General features: G+C 39.1%; 1 long non-coding RNA gene across 1 annotated transcript in view; it reads right to left on the bottom strand.

The window, feature by feature from the left end:
* The window catches only part of LOC120537962, a 20,782-nt gene extending 5,396 nt beyond the window's left edge, over nt 1-15,386 (bottom strand). The window contains exons 1-2 of the long non-coding RNA XR_005635422.1: nt 15,286-15,386; nt 8,873-9,028 (exon numbers count right to left, since the gene is read on the bottom strand). This is a non-coding gene — a long non-coding RNA (uncharacterized LOC120537962). The remainder of the gene's footprint in view (nt 1-8,872; nt 9,029-15,285) is intronic.
* Between the last annotated feature and the right edge of the window lie 979 nt (nt 15,387-16,365).

The following is a 16,365-nucleotide window of genomic DNA, read 5'->3' on the forward strand; positions in this document are numbered from 1 at the left end:
ACTGCACATTCTTAGACATAAAGGTGCCAATGTGGTTCTGTACAGCCACGCCACAGGGCAACCCAAACGAACCATCCATATGAAGGTCCCAGAAAGTACCTAGCAGTCCCCATAAATAACCGTGAAGAGATGACAGCGTGAGGGCTTGTGGCATCCCAAAGGCCTCGAGCGGCACCCCGTAATGCAGGCTCAGCTTCCGTGGTCTCCTTGGTCTGCAGTACATTAAAAATGTCTATTTTATTTCCATATGTAGAACATTTTAAAAGCTCAAAGAACCAAACGGATATACAAAGACCTCTTTAAAGAATGCCACGGGTCTTTGTCAAGCAAAAGAAGCAGCCAGCCCAGTAAAGTGCCATTGGAGAACCTGCAGGAGCGAAACTTAAAATTGCTGCGCGGTTTGTGCGGACCCCTCAGGTTCGCGAAGCTCACAGAACTAAATTAGAATAAAATGCGCTCCACTGGAACTGCACGGCGTGTCACGCAGACGTCCAGCGCAATGCCCACCAAGAGCCCAACCGTCCAGAGCCGTCGCACCCTCAGAGGGGTGACACTGGGCGACAAATCTGAAATAAGTGGTCCAACAATGGATGGCAGGCCTGGTCTCTTCATTTATAGCGCCTTTCCTTATAAACGCATTCAAAGCATTGCAGTGTTTGGGAATTATAAGCTTATTAAATGTCGTTTAAGAACTTCTCGACTGATCCGGGTAATGTTAAGATGTGGAGATCTGAGCCGAAATCGAGCGAAATCAAATATGAGAATGTGAAGAAGCTTATAGCATCTGATTTTATAAAGGAATTATGAGAGGACGGCACCGAAGTAAATCGGGAACGCCAGCCTGCGTGACGCTTGTTTAATTTATATTTCGCAATGCAAAAAAGACTTCAAATTCTTACACAAAACTAACGGAAGTGAGAATTTAGTAATAATTAGGAAGTGTGCGCTGTAATACAAAACTCAACTTCTGATGCGGTTTCCCAAGGTCGCAAAAGCTATTTTAAAATGTGACTTTGACCAATGAGTTTTTTTTATTCTTCAGGCTTTATTGTATATAGCGCCTTTCAAATGGCAAAGAATTGGAAACAAACCACCGAGGTAAAGTGCCATTAAATCGCAAATGGCCGACCGTCAAATCAGGACATGTTTTGGTGTCAGGGGGTCTTCGCTGTGTGCTCGGCTACACCTGAAACCTCATGCCGTTTGAATTGATGTCGTTTGGTGACATTTGAAATGTCTTCTCTTGACTGAACGCTGAGAAGTCCGCTATGACACAACTGGTCTCAATTAGCGCTGAAGACCCCCTTGCAGTATGTCTTTGAGTGTTGGTGCACCTGAAAAGGGGTCTTCGTCGATATTAAAAGCAAAGAGTTTGCTATTTCACCCATGACTTCTCACCTTCGCTTCTTTCTGTCACTAAGCGTTTCAGAGTGGCACCTTTGTGGTGTTCGTCCATATTCAGGAGTTTGGATTTCGTTTGTTAGCCCCTGATCTGAATGTCCGATGGCTCGTCTGACATTTCCAGCGACAGAGATGAGTTGTGTTCGTTAAAATGTCATTTATTCATCCCGTTGGACCTCCTGAAGTGCGTGCATTTGTCACGTGTCCCCGTCTGCCCAGTTCATAAATGCGAGCGAAGCGCACGCCTATAGGACTTCGCTTCGTCTCGTGCGGCTGTTTTCGGTTGCAGGGGTCCTGGGGGTCGGGGGGGGTAGCCTTTTGGGGTGCAAAATAATAATAAAAAGCCGGGAATAATGCGTACAGAAACTTTGATGTTTATATTAATGAAGATAAAAATGTAAATGTATTAACAATTGCATTTAAGCAGTCCAAATTGAATTGTGAAGCTGTGCAAAATTAACGCTTTTGAAAATAAAATTCATCCTGAAAATCAACTGAGTCTTTTTTTTTTCCATGTTGGTATATTTGTAGAAGTGTTTTGGTGATGGAAGGCAACTTTAGCCAGCGGTGTTTTTCCTCCGTTTTGCGCTATTAAAGAAAGAAAGAAAGAAAATCATCACATGCTCCCAAGCTAAGTTCATAATGTGTGCTTCTTTATTTAATTTTTATTTTATATGTATTGTTTAAAGAAAGAAAGAAAGAAAGACAGAAAGAAAGAAAAATCAGCGCATTCTCCTAACCTAAATTCGTAATATGTGCTTCTTTATTTAATTTTTATTTTTATATGTATTGTTTAAAGAAAGAAAGAAAGAAAATTCGACCTTTCCAGCTCCGTCTATTAGGCGCTTTATTTTGTTATTACATTATTATATTTTGACCTGAATTATCTTTTTGCTCCTTTGTCATCTAATTAGTCAGGAGATTTTTTTTTAGTCTTTGTAAATTTTGGCAGATCAGCGAACATTTTCTCCATCTCTAGTATGTATACATTACGCATAAGAGATATGTTTTAAATATAAAAGATAATAGTTTGATTTAACACGTTTAAACTACAGAGACGAATAACTGTGTTATTATAATTCAGTTCAGTTTTTTCTGATCTCTTAATTGATTGTTTTTTCCTTGGACAAGATAAATGGATTAGTTGTGTTTGGGAAAGAAAAAAGGAGAGGAGAAAAAGAGAGAAATGTTGGGTGTGCTCGGTGCACTAGGAAAGAAAAGAAAAAGGAAAGTTTGACAAAGAACCCACGGCTTCGGGGTCTTTACTCATCTTTTACAAACTTATACTGGTATAGCAGCGGTGAAGAAGTAAGTCTGCAAGACTCGTTTTACGGCCTTCTGCGTATCAGTGTACATCGGAGTCACGAACTTCACGTCCATTCCGTACATTCAAACTAAATCAGAATATAAACGACACGTCAAAGAAGAAATCCGGATTTTCGTTACACTCGTATATATTTCACTGTGGACAGCTACTCCCATATCTATATACAGTACTCCAGATGTGACCACTTCTTTACTGGGGACGAAATCAGACCCTCCATGGCTCACTGCCCTGTCTGCTTCAAGGCCTTATTGTTTTCTGGAAACGTTGTCTACAGGGCCACCCGCAGCTCTTGCGCCACCAGCTCTGTCACTGCCGGCTCCACTTTCTGCAGCAGAACATAACCATTTGTAAGATCTACCGGTCTGCGGTGGGTTGGCACCCTGCCCAGGATTGGTTCCTGCCTTGTGCCCTGTGTTGGCTGGGATTGGCTCCAGCAGACCCCCGTGACCCTGTGTTTGGATTCAGCGGGTTAGAAAATGGATGGATGGATGGAAGATCTACCGGTGCAAGTCGCAAAGGGGCCTACTGCAGAGTTGAGATTAAGACCGGGAAGACTTGTGCGCCCACCTCTTTATCTTAGGGATATGATTCAGTACTGAAAAAAAAAAAAAAAGTTTTAGAAAAAAAATCTTTGTCTCAAGAGTAATGTTAAATGTTGTAAATATGTCTGAAACCAGGGCAGTTGATTTTTTTTGTAAGAGGGAAGTTATGTGTAAGATATATATTATAGATAATATAGATAAAAATTTGATTTAATGCGTTTACAGTAAAAATTGCTAGGATTTCACAGGTGTTAACTGTAAGTTTTCACAATAAAATACTGTATTCAGATTTTTTTTGTAATCACAGTAAGATACGCTGTCGTCTGTCAAAAGACATCAAATTACTGTAAAATTGTATTTGGAGAAGACCCCGTTGCATTGTGGGATATTACATGCACAGAGAGTGGAAGAAAATTGAATAAAATGGAGTTGTGGTGTACTTCGGCACGTGTTACTTATACAAACGGTAATTAACTTAACATTAATTGCCTTTCCCCATTATCATTATAACAATTTCTGTTTTGTATTGTTAGAGAGGAAGTTATGCAGTCATTTGAAGACTTTACCACGGAGTGTATTAGAAACTTAACTGCGCGCTTTCAGTTTGTACTTTCTCACATTGTTTGAGTACGTGCAGTTTCGTTTAATTTCAGTTTGTGCATTTCTCAATCTACTTTAAATCATGCCTTTCAATATATATTAATGTTTACAGCTGTAATTAGTGATTTCTTTCATAAAATGTAAGTTCTAGCATTTTCAAACCGTTTCATTTTGCGCATTTGTTTTAACTCGTGTCTTATCTTATAGCTTCAGGTCTGCGTTTTCATATTGGTCCAATGTCAGCTTTTTCATGTAGTTTTAGTTCATGTATTTTAAAACAGTTTTAATTTGTGCACTTTGATAAAGTTTATGTGCTTTTGTGTTAAACTGTGATGAAAGATGTTAGCTGAGGAATAGCATAAAATATATAAATATATAAATATATATCACATCTTCAACAATAGTCGGCCGATTTTGATCAAATTTGGAACATTGTATAAACTTGTGAGTAATTAATACAACTGTTGTTGGAAAACATATTACATAGACTTTGTATCAAACATTAAGTACATCAGCCGACTATTGTTGAAGATGTGATGAAAAACATTTTGGTGTGTTTTTTTTCCACTCACAGTGTATATATATATATATATATATATATATATATATATATATATATATATATATATATATATATATATATATATATATATATATATATAAGCACGGCCCCTAAATAATAAAAACCATCATTTAAAAACTGCATTGTGTGTTTACTTGTGTTATATTTGACTAATGGTTAAATGTGTTTGATGATCAGAAACATTTCGTGTGACAAACATGCAAAAGAATAAGAAATCAGGAAGGGGGCAAAGAGTTTTTACCTTAATGGAGTGCCTGCACCACACATTGCACAAGTTCAGAAGGAATGGCCTTTCCTTTTCTCTCAAAGATGTCTTTACTCCCACTTTAGGCCTCTACAAGCTGCAAGAGGCACAGGACAATAAAGGCAGCACAATTATAAAGTTCTGCCAGGAACTAAGCCATCATTCAGGAATTAAGGATGTCCTGTCTAACTTTGAACCAGAGGTTTCAGTTAAGGCTGCATGTGTCCTTCTCCTCCTGATGGCATACTTTAAGGAGCCCAAGGATACAACCCTACTTCAGGCAGATGTAAGTAATTGTTTTACTGATAGAAAAGTGAGTTTTGCTTACAATAGACCAGGAACCCAACTGGCATTGAGAATGCTTTAGAGTTGAATTTATTTTGTATATTTTTCTAAAAATGAATGCCTTGAAATTTTAGAAAATCAATATGGTATGTTGAGGAGTGCTGGATGTGCTTGATTTTTATATAGCAGTAAATGTTCAGTATTCTATATGAAGAACTAGTTTGATCGAAACAATGAGATGAATATGATGGCTCAACTCAACCTGGCCAAGAGTGAAAGAGGCAGGTGCCAATGCTGGAACTCGGGTAGACAATACAGAATATTAACCTTCATACTCTTAATCCCCCATGTAGACACACAGTTCTCTGACTACTGAATTTTAGGAAAATACACACCTTGCTAAATCTGCTGTAGAATTGTGAATCACTGGGGTCAAAGGATTTTCTTCTGCCATCATTTTTACTCTTCACTAAGGGATATACAGTATACACTGTACTGTACAAATATCCAGCATATGTTAAAGTTACGTATTACTGTATTTTACAGACATGTGCCACAGGCACACCCCGCTTGATTATACAAAGTAATGTTAACAACGCGTGTAGCTTATAGTGTCAGCAACTACAGTATAGTAGTATGTCCATCCATCCATTTTCTAACCCGCTGAATCTGAATACAGGGTCACGGGGGTCTGCTGGAGCCAATCCCAGCCAACACGGGGCACAAGGCAGGAACCAATCCTGGGCAGGGTGCCAACCCACACACCAAGCACACACTTAGAATCGCCAATCCACCTAACCTGCATGTCTTTGGATTGTGGGAGGAAACCCACGCAGACATGGGGAGAACATGCAAACTCCACGCAGGGAGGACCGTGGAAGCGAACCCAAGTCTCCATACTGCGAGGCAGCAGTGCTACCACTGCGCCATCGTGCCGCTCCATAGTAGTATGTCCACCTGTATTACCTGCTCATATATGTTTTGAAGGTCGGTGCAGCTGCTCTGTACTTTGCAAAGACCAGAAGAACAGCGTGCAGACCTATGACTCCTTTCTGCTTTTATGAGTAATACACTCTAATTATTTCTATTACTTTAATAGTTGTAATCTAAGACCCTGTGTTAGCAACCCATTCCTTTCACGCTGTTGTTCATTAAGAATTCCACGTGATGAATATCTTTTTTATTCCAGATGACATGATGAAGCCTAAAGCCTGGATGTTGTCAATTGAAGGACAATCGGTCATGGGACCACGTCATGACTTCATCAATGGTATTGCTACAATCTTCACAAGTTATTACAACTTTAACTTGCAGTATCCTGAAGATGCCTCATCCACATTGGAGTTTAGGTAAACTAACACACCGACATTGTAGATAACACTAGCAAGGGTGATAGTGAGACTAGTAAATCACCACAGCATTGTTAAAATGGCAGAGAAATCGTGTTAGGACGAGTGTTAGGCATCAGGACTCTGTAGAAAGGAACAGCACTTAATGTCACAGCGTGAAATAGCTCAAATATATCATGTTTTATTTACAGGTGTTTTAACCGAGAGTCGGGCTCAAAATCCAAAACGAAACGTGGACACATCAACCAACAAGTCTGCACACTTTTGAGGAAACTAATTGATTTGGAATGGATGTCAATGTAGACATTATTTTCCGAAAGGACTCCTAATAATTCAAATTGATTTAAAGTGTTTTAATCCCCTGTTTTGCCTCAGTTTAATTTCTATCTTGCTGTCTTTAAAAATGTCACACTGCTTTGTAATTACATTTTTGTTTTTTAACATTATTGCTTAAATGTTAAGCACTGAAGTTTATGTCTTTAATTTAATTTCTTAAAATGTACCTTTTAAAAGGAGACCTGCTTTCAGAATTATTGATTGATTTTCTGCACTTGGCCCTTTCAGATGTCTGCATATCTGGAGAACGTAGCACAAATAATACACTGTTGACTACTAGACAGCCCATAATAACTGCGGGCGCTGAGGTATAGTATGTGGCGAGTTGTTTACGACAGAGGATATTAGATATCCAGTACAGTAAAACATGTGCTTTTATTTCTTGTACATAAACTTACTGTATGTGAGCTTTAGGTCATTTTGTTTGTGCAATTTAAAAAAAAAAGTTGAACTGCCGGTTAAGACTTTTATTGAATTTAAAAGTCTTATACTTGAGGTATTCTGTGCATTTAACTTTTGAAGAATAAATATGCAAAGCACATACAGTAATGTGTTTTTGTTTTTGTTTAACTTTATTAATTTTTAATAATTTAAAGATTATATGTGTTGTAAAGTGACTGATAAATGTCTAATCCTGACTACAGGGACACTGACGGAAACATATTTTGTACAACAGAAAACCACAAATGCAAGGAACAAGTAGTGAGGTGGACAAGGGGACTTTAGAGACCTTCAGAACTTAACTTGATGGAAATTTGGGGACATTTGGTAAATAGGATGGGTGATCGAGTTTGTTTTAATGTCCTTTACAGTATTTAATGTTGTTATTGCAACTGTAAATTTACAGCAAATTACTGGCTACTGAGTTGCATTACTTTTACAGTTGGTATGTCAAAATACAGTAGATTAATGTAAATTGAAAATGGTTAATTATTGTAATTCAACAGCAACATATTGCTACATCACAGTAATTTTTTGCCCAGTTTGCTGTGAAGTCGCAGTGTGGTGTAGTCATTTTATTGTAATGTACTGTAATATGATACAGTAAAATACTGTAAAAGTAATGCAACTAGTAGCCAGTAATTTACTGTCAATTTACAGTCAAATTTTTTGGATACGAATAATTTTGTTATAATTCAGTTAAGTTGTGTCTGATCTTTTAATTCATAGTTTTTTCCCTTATTATTATCCAGTATTAGCTGGGTCTGGGAAAGAAAAAAAGGAGAGGGAAAAAGAGAAGTGTTGGGTATGCATGCTCGGTGCACAAAAGAAACGAAAAGAAAAGGAAAGGTTGTAAAGGATCCCCGATGTCTTCTTTACTCATCTTTTACAAATGTTTGCACATGTCGTATGTATATATAAATGCTGACGTATGTATTATTTTTACCGCCATAAAGACGTCAGCATCGCCACGCGCTACTACAGGCTGCTATACGGTCAGTTGTCACGTGACGCGCTCCGAGCGGCCTCTCCTGCTTGCTAATCACTGATTGGCCGAATTGTGGGACAGCGCCAGGTAAACAACATTAAGATCCAAAAAGAGCAAACGGCTCAGATTAACGCCTATTGTTGGTTATTTTATTGGAAGTTAACGGGGCTGAATTAATTAATGTCGTTTTACCTTCTGCTGTCACTGGAGGAGGAAAATGAAGTTTATATAATGGGTGATACATTCACATGTTACTTTTTTAATATCTAAATATTCAGCTTCGTATTGACTCTGAATTTTATTTACTGCATTAAGTTAAATAAGTACGTTGCATAGTAGTTTTAGTAATTTTTATTTTAGTATTATTAGTAGTAGTTGTATATGGTAGCAATATTAAAATTGCTTTTGTTGTATTGCGTGTCACAGGTGATACGGCTGTGTGAAGTAACAAAGAGTAACAGCACATTCAGCACTTGATACACTGGACCACTATTATTATTATTATTATTATCATTATTATTATTAATTAAACCTTCATTTATAAAGAAAATAAATCAATTGGTATATCACGACCATTAAATATAATCCATCCATCCATTATGCAACCCGCTATATCCCAACTAGAGGGTCACAGGGGTCTGCCGGAGTCAACCCCAGCCAACACAGGGCACAAGGCAGGAAACCAACCCCGGGCAGGGCGCCAGCCCACCTCATGGCTCGCACACACACACCAAGCACACACTTAGGGACAATTTAGGATCGCCAATGCACCTAACCTGCATTGAAGTCCAAATCCAGGGGTCACCTATGGACTGCAGCAGCCCTCGGTCTGTTCATCAGGACACACCTGAGGTCCTCCATGGCGCTCATCAACATCACCGCAGACTTTGCACAGAAGCTGTCGTGTGAGGACCTCATGGATGACTTGGCCTCTATAGGAAAAGTAAACGGGTGCTGTTGTGATATAACAAAGATACTGAAGGAATCGTTAAACATTTATATTTAAGTTTTAATTATTAAAAATATATATTTGACGTTAAAAGTTACAGTTAAGTTCTGCACTCGGGTCCCAATCCAGGTGTTTCGTCGAGTGGTGGATGCGGCAAGGCGCTGTCAGCGCTACATGCTCCCAACCTAAGTTCGTAATTGTGTTCTTCTTTGTTTGTTTCTTTTGTCTAAATTAAAGAGGCTATAAGAAATGCTAACGGATTCAGGGGCAGACGGGCCCCAGTTTGTGTATATATTATATGTATTTCTGCGCAGTGCCACTCCTCGCCTTTATGAATAGTTATGTACTGTAGGTAATATTACATACATGTAACGCACAGCACATAAAGGTTTCGATTTCCTTTATACCATTCAAAAGTCTGGACACACCCTAAAAATTTCACCTTATAGAAATTGATACTTTATTATGAAGGTAGAGTGACGGATGTGTCCCCGTGTCGCCTGCTGGTGTAAATCGAGTTGCTGTCAGGGCTAAAGAGCGCACGACTGCAGACTGCCGGTCTGTGGGGGGCTAGTCGGCTGATTGCGCTGATTTCATCTCGAATCTTTCCGCAGTTTTAGTCCACAGTGCTGCTAAACTGGAGCCTATAGTTTAGAAATCCTCTTTTTTAAGAAACACAACGGTTTCGATATGATTAGTGTGAAACTTGGCGACACTTCAACTCATTTCCTTCCGAGCCCAACGAAATTATGGCAAAGCAAAGCAGTTGAAGACAAGGACACTGAGCGACGTTTTTCCTCCTTCAATCGCCGAAATAAAAGCCTCCATAATCCTTCCAAATAGACTCACGATCCACGCAGCGGTTTTGCGAACTCCGAATTCTGTGAAGTGACAATAAACGACACCCCGACGCACGTGTGTGTCCCGTTTGGTTTGCTGGGGTGCGACGCGACGATTCGGCTCAACTTGAAACTTTGAACTTTGTCGTCTTGACTACGATCAGGAAATGCCAAAACACCCACAGAGAGAACGAGCGACATTAAAGGGTACGGAGCGGAGACAACAAGAACACAAAATGTGCCGGAGCGCCGAACGCAACAGAGGTGAAAGTGCACGTGTACAATAAACGCATCCATCCATCAATAATAATAATAATAATTCATTAAAATAAAATTCTAACTAACTAAATATGCCCAGTCCAGAGTTGGCGTCTATACCTTCAGCTAGATAAACGAAATAAGATAACCGATAAGACAGTTTAAACATATGTGTGTTCCCATCGCCACTGCCTCTGGAATGGCTCCAGAAGTTTTATCCAATGGATTTCCAATGCCCTGATCTCCCACATCCTAAACCGTCGGACTTATTCTACCGAAGTCAGTTTTAACAAAACGTCTGCGCTGCGGCGCACTTTTACATTGGAAAACGCCGCAGACAACGTAAGACAAAAGCAACGCCGAATGCAAGGGCCGCACGTTATTAATATGCACCTGTGATATTACTGGATATCCGAGCACGTGACTCTAATGCCCACTATAAAGCGGGGTGTCCAGCGCTAATCTCGGGTGGCCGTCGTGGCTGCAGGTTCCCAAACGCGCGCTGACTCAGGCACCGATTTCTGCCGTTCAATTGGCTTCTTTTCCTTTCATTTGAATTGCTTTTGTTGTTAAGACTTAATCCTCTGAATTGATTTTGTTTTCTGTAATGGCAGCCAAACATACGGGACAAAAAACCAGCCAGCAGATGACCAGCTGAGTGGAGGACTCAATGCGATCACTTTCTTAATCAGAAACCGATTCTCGTTGTTAATTAAAGCCGTTATTTAATTCCATGGCCCATCGGGTGGGATCTCACGCTGCCACAGCAGTCTTTTCCAAAACGGTTGATTTTCTTCGTTCTGAGAGCACTGACAAAATATTTTGATGACCTGAGCAGATGAACATCACCGAGACCTTCACCTCCCTTTATTTTCAGATTTTGTGTGGTGGTCGCCAGTGAGTTGGTCATCTGTCGGCTCGTTTGGCGTCTCATTATCGTCAGCTGCTAATTAAGGGGAAAAAAATCAATAATTAAGGGGTCCGAGTCTTAAAAAAGCAAATCAATTCAAATGAAAGCAAAAGAAGTCGATTAGCGGCACAAATGGCCACTAATTAAGAAGTTAGTTAGAATGAAAACCTGCAGGCATTACGGCCCCCTAGGGTCTCAGTTTGACAGCCCTGCTACGGTCCCCAATCCAAGTGGGTCTTCAGAAACGACTTTAGTCCACATTGCTTACAAATGTGGAGTGTCCAGTGTATTTAAAAAAAAATATTAATAGTATAGTGTAATTAAATGTAATTAGTAAAATGAATATATATATATATATTAAAGCATTATGTAAGCTAGTCATAAATTTAAAAAAAAAATCAAATTAAAGAAGTTTCATTCTAAATATATTCAGTATAAAATAATTATAACTAATATAAAACACAATTAATATTTATGACAGAAATGAAATGTTTTATTTTTTTTTTTCTTGGGCTAACAGTGATCAAAAATGAAAGCATATTTCCTTGCTTGCCTGCATGTTACTACGGTTTAATTTTTTTAATTGGTGGAGTCGTGGAACAGCCCCACTGAAAAAGATAGCAGTGGTGATCCAGACCGAATTGCTGATTGCGAAGGGGTCCCCATAATAGTTCAGGTTTTAGGGCCCCAAAAATGGAGGTCCACCACTGGCTATAAACTAGCAGAACACCATTCCAAAGCCTCTTTGTCTACTGGCTCGCTGCGGGTCTGGCGATGAGTCAAAGATGGGGTGTCCTGCGCTTTAAGACGCTTTAACATCCACCCAGCCTTGTAAATGCTGTTAACATTTGGATGCGTTATATCGTAATGACGGCAGTTTCTGAGGCCTATGTATGTTTCTGTTTTGCTATAAAAACAGGGGTCCTGCAGCACATTAATTTGCACAGGGGCCTACAGGTATACATGGTGGATCGTCCGAATCTGTGAGAAAATTCAAATCTCGGCGACGCTTCATTACTTGCTGTGGCCGACGCAAAAACCGCACGAGGGCGCCTTCGAAGCATTTCAGTTATCCACCCCGACACGCTGACACCCCGTGTCGTACCCGATCGCCCGTGTTCATTCTGTTCAAAAGTGAATGGCAGCAGATCTGTATGAATTTATTCTGTGTTTAGTGGCATTCATTTACTTGTTAGAAATATTATTGTCTCAAATGAGACTGGCGGCCCTGAATTGGAAGAAATTGAATAAGATAAAATAGAAAAATGAAGGAAGGTAAGGGGGGTTTCTGCTTGTTATATCAATTCCACAATAAACGGTATTATTACTGTTGTTGTTATTATTATTACAGTATTATTCGTTTTTACCGTCTCGTGCATTGTCGATTTGGCGGGCCTTCTTTATCCGGGCCGCCCGTTAAACTGAAGGTTTTCTCGTCCTGCGTGGTTTCGGTGCTCCGCTGCTTTTTCTCACTCAGTCAGCGGTTTTCTCGAAAGTCTTCCGGAAAATCATGAGAGATTTTGGGCGCCGTGCCTACCAAACGTTTTATGGAAACCCACCTCTCATCTGAGTTTCATTAGCTTTCCATAAACACAACAAACAAGTTTGCTTTCGAGAAAACCTGCACTGACTTCGTCGTTTCACATCTATCTATCTATCTATCTATCTATCTATCTATCTATCTATCTATCTATCTATCTATTATATAGTGTCTTATCTATCTATCTATCTATCTATCCTGCCAACTACGCTAAATGATCTATCTATCTATCTATCTATCTATCTATCTATCTATCTATCTAGTGCTCTTTACTCTATTATGTAGTGCTTATTATATCCAGCCAGTCATCTATCTATTATATAGTTCCTTTCATTATGTTGGTCTATACATTATATAGTGCCTGTCTATCTATCTATCTATCTATCTATCTATCTATCTATCTATCTATCTATCTATCTATCTATCTATCTATCATGTAGCGCATTTACATATCTATCTATTATATAGTGCCTTTTATTTCTCTCTATTAAATACTCTTTGCTGTCTATGCGTTATATAGTGCCTTTCATTTCAGTTCTTTTATTATGTAGTGTCTTTCCTATCTTTATATTATATAGTTCCTTTTATATCAATCTTTCTTATATAGTGCATTTGCTATTTATTAAATACTGTCTCTGCTATCTATTTTTACATCGTGTCTTTCAAATACAGTATGTCTCTTTATTATATGAAATCATTGCTCTCTATGATAAAATGCATGTTATATCTGTATCTTTATTATATAGTGCCTTTCATATCTACAGTATCTCTTTATTATAGGTGACTTTGCTGTCCATCTATCTATAGTATTTTTCTTCTCAAAATGTTCACAACTCAGAATTTCTTCCCGTCTGGTTTTGCCCTTTTATTAATGTTACTTTATCATGTTGCATTTCGACTGTATCCTTGACATTTATGTTTCGTTCTCGTTCTGTTCTCTAATTGCGCTCCTGACTTTAATGTGCTTAATTCACGATATGATTCATTTTACGACACTGCAATCCATTAAAACACTTCGCGTATCGCGCAAACCACAGGCGCGGCTTTCAGCCTCGTGTGATGTGAAACGAGAGAACGTTAACCGAAACTCACGAGTCATAAAAAGTGAAAGGTTGGTTTATTTTCTGAAAAGCAAACCAGACATCGGAGTTTGTTCTGCCGCTGAGGCTTCAGATGCCCTCGCGTTTCCGTTCACTTTCACAACAACAAGGCTCAGCTTTGTGTTCCGGCTGATTGAGAGATCACCGAAGAACTGGGGGCACCTGAAGGCAAATCGGGGATTTTCGGGGGTGAGCGGCTGCAATCGCCGTCAATGTCTTTCTGTCATTGGTGCACTCGTTGAAAAAGGTGCACTTAAAGGATGCCTATAAAGTGAAACCGGAGCGCAAAGACTCGTGTCCGTGAGCCATCTTTGCATCATGAAGCGTTTAATCTATAATCTAGCTATGAAATGGCGTCTTTGAAAATATCTACTGTATATGGAGACCTGTGTATCCTCGAACCAACTATCGGGGTTACGTCCTGCCTAACACACCCTGACACCTTGAAATGGATGTATGGATGCCAATCACCTTCCTAATAAGCGTATTCCATGACTAAGTATTTTCGCCTTATATAGCGCCCTTCCTATTTATACGCTTACGATTGTATAGCATCTTACAAATCTATGTACAGCCTTTATATAGCATCTTTTCAAATTTCTTTCAATTCGTCTTTTGTGTGGTGCCGTTCATTTCTGTCATACTGTTATATAGCGTCTTTCATATCTATCTATCTATCTATCTATCTATCTATCTATCTATCTATCTATCTATCTATCTATCTATCTGTCTATCTATTATTATATAGCGTCTTTCATATCTATCTATCTATCTACCTATCTATCTATAATTATTTAGTGCATTTAATATCTATCTATCTATGTACCTATCTATCTATAATTATTTAGTGCATTTAATATCTATCTATCTATCTATTATTATATAGCGTCTTTCATATCTATCTATCTATCTATTATTATATAGTGCCTTTAATATCTATCTATAATTATATAGTGCTTTTAATATCTATATGTCTAGCTATCTATCTATTATTATATAGTGCCTTTAATATCTATCTATCTATCTATTATTATATAGTGCCTTTAATATCTATCTATCTATCTATCTATTTATTATTATATAGTGCTTTTAATATCTATCTATCTATAATTATATATTGCGTTTATCTATTGTCTTTGATGTCTATCATTCTATTATATAGCGCCTTTCATTATCTATTTATCAATCTATCTGTTAAATTTCGTTTATCTATTATGTTGTGTTTCATGACAATCTATCATTCCATTACATGGCGCTTTTCACGTTTATCTCTCTATCGTCAATCTACGATGTATTGCCTTTCACATCTGATTATCTGTCTATCGATCTACAGTGTTTTTACATCCATCTGTCCATTTTCTATATAGCGCCTTTCCTTGCTGTCTTTCTGACTATCTTTCTCTTGCGCATTTATTATCTCTCTGTGCCTCTCGGAATTAAATGCTCTTATTAATTATTAAGCCCCGTTTTAGCACTCGCAGTTTTGCGGACTGCACGCCGACTCCACTGTTTCTTTCTTTTCCTCCCCGATATCTCAGACGCACGGCCCGTACTTCTTAATTCATTCGCGATATACAAACGTGTGGCACTTACAGACTGCAGGCGGTCCTTCTGTAGGCCAGGACTCTCACACGGAAGTGACTTGGGCGCCGACCATCATCGAAGACGAATAAACCGTTATTTTTTGAAAAAAAAAAAAATCCGTCTGTGATTGCGTCCTCTTCATGCACCGTTTATTTTAAATTATGGCGCCACCAGCAACTGTTTCAGTTTACAAATCTGCTTACTTGGAAGTGTAATTACCGTAAGTACTGCATCAGAGGCGCACAACAAAAACCCGACGGCTCCCTCTGCTGCCTGGAGCGCCGCCGCTCACATGTCGCATCTCCTCGTCGCGCCGGGACAGGCCGCTCAGTCTGAGTGTGAAATCACTCTTTTGCTTTTTCTTTTTCTTTTTCTTTTTCTTTTTCTTGTTCTTTTTCTTGTTCTTTTTCTTTTTGTTTTCCTTCCTTGCGCTCACCACGAACTCTGCTCGGCGCGGTTTCTCGCGAGCTGACTTTAGACTGAATAAATACGAGGACGTCACTCTTAACGCTGGAAGGCGAGACGTCGCGTACAATTCACGGATAGAAGCGTCCATCATGTGTTTGAACGACTGCGGCATTTGCTGAGGAATGACAGCGAGAAAAAAAAAAAATAAACCTCGACACTGTAAACGACGTAAACGGCCAAAGCCCATTAAATATCAAGGAAAAGGCGGCCCTGACAACTTCAAATTAATGACGTGTCTGTAGGGGCAAAAGGATATGGCGACAGTAAACGATAAGGACAAGGAGAAGATATCCAGGTCTACTTGATGTCAGGGAGGCTGGAGGACAGTGACCCAGACTTTGAAAGAAAAGCGTCGTAGATGTCGTTAAATAGAGCACAGCGTGGAAAGTTTATTAGAAAGGAAGCGACTTATTCTTTCGCGGAAGGCGCTATATATATCGGTGATTGTATGCTGATTTTTTAAGACGTGCATGGCAACATAACTGCCAATGTTTTAATAAAGACGCTACATGGCATAACTGTTAGCGCGAATCAGACAAGGTGAGGCCACCACAATAGGACATTTGCGACCAACGTCTCAATAGGTGACACACACCGTGAGCCAGCGTGGGGATAGAGGGA

Source organism: Polypterus senegalus, chromosome 10 (assembly GCF_016835505.1).
Source record: "Polypterus senegalus isolate Bchr_013 chromosome 10, ASM1683550v1, whole genome shotgun sequence".
Classification (NCBI taxonomy): domain Eukaryota; kingdom Metazoa; phylum Chordata; class Cladistia; order Polypteriformes; family Polypteridae; genus Polypterus; species Polypterus senegalus.